The 1,306-nt window shown below is 36.4% G+C and overlaps 1 non-coding gene across 1 annotated transcript; it reads left to right on the top strand.

Annotated features, from left to right (window-relative positions):
* Nucleotides 1-477: 477 nt before the first annotated feature.
* LOC123581647 lies at nt 478-584 on the top strand. The gene has a single exon (XR_006703909.1). It is a non-coding gene; the product is annotated as a U6 spliceosomal RNA (small nuclear RNA).
* The last annotated feature ends 722 nt before the right edge of the window (nt 585-1,306 follow it).

The following is a 1,306-nucleotide window of genomic DNA, read 5'->3' as shown; positions in this document are numbered from 1 at the left end:
GAGTGTCTTTTAAGCTGACAGTCAGCAGTATGACGAACAGGGAGAAGAGATTTCTGGGAAGAGCAAATAGGAACTGCTCTTAGTCTTGAAAAAGTCTGCTTCATTCAAGGAATTGAAAGAAGTCCGTCATTTATTCATTTGGTCACGTCAATTAGTCAGTGGCTTGGTGCTAGGCACAGGGAGACAAGATAAATAAAAGCAGTCCCTGACAAGTTGACAAGATGTATTGTAAGCTGTAAAAATGTTCATACCATTTCATTTAGCAATCCCACATCTAGGAATTTGGTCAAAAGAGAAAGAAACAGAGATATCTGCAAAAACATCACTACAAGGATGTTCACTGAAACATTTTTTCAACTTTGGATTGATGTACAACATACATGCATGTATTGAATGCACAGATAATAAGGATACCACTCAACTATTTTCACAACCGAAACACAGATGATTGGTACCCAGATCAAGAAGGAAGATATGGTGCTTACTTGGGCAGCACATATACTAAAATTGGAACAACACAGAGAAGGCCAGCACAGCCCCTGTGCGAGGATGACACGCACATTCGTGGAGCTTCCGTATTTTTTATGGAAGCCAATTTGACAATAAATTATATTTATAAATAAATAAATAAATAAATAAATAAATAAATAAAACAAGAAAGAAAGAAGAAAGAAAGAAAGAAAGAAAGAAAGAAAGAAAGAAAGAAAGAAAGAAAGAGAAAGAAAGAAAGAAAGAAAGAAAAGACATGACCAGCACTCCAGAAGCCCTCTTTTGCCCCTTTCTGCTCTCAGATCCCCTTCCCACCAAGGGGAACTTTTAGTCTGACTTCTAACAGTATAGACTAATTTTACCTTTTTTGTATTTTATATAAATGGAATCACACAGTATGTGGTTTACCTTGTGGGAGTAGGGAAAGGTGGGGGACAGTTGGAATGGCTTCTTTTGTGAGATTCCACATTATTTATGTAGTTATAAGTTGCTTATTCTATATAGTACTCCATTATGGGAAGGTACCACTAGTTATTTATCTATTCTGCTATTTATAGACATTTGGGTAGTTTCCAGTCTCAGACTGTTATAAACAGTGCTGTTGTGAACATATTTTGGTTAATAAATATCTGCATTTCCTTGGGGTATATACCCAAGAATGATCCACCTTAGTAGATAGTGCTAAACAGTTTAACAATACGATTGTACCTGTTTACACCCCACCAGCTTTATAAGAAAGTTCTGGTTTGTTCACATCCTTGATAACACTTTTAAAAATTTTAGCCATCTGGTGGGTGTGTCAGTATCGAGCTGTGAT

The sequence above is a fragment of the Leopardus geoffroyi genome, chromosome A1, assembly GCF_018350155.1.
Source record: "Leopardus geoffroyi isolate Oge1 chromosome A1, O.geoffroyi_Oge1_pat1.0, whole genome shotgun sequence".
In the NCBI taxonomy this organism is placed as follows: domain Eukaryota; kingdom Metazoa; phylum Chordata; class Mammalia; order Carnivora; family Felidae; genus Leopardus; species Leopardus geoffroyi.
Note: the sequence above shows the minus strand (reverse complement) of the source record. Positions and strands in the feature narration are given on the sequence as shown.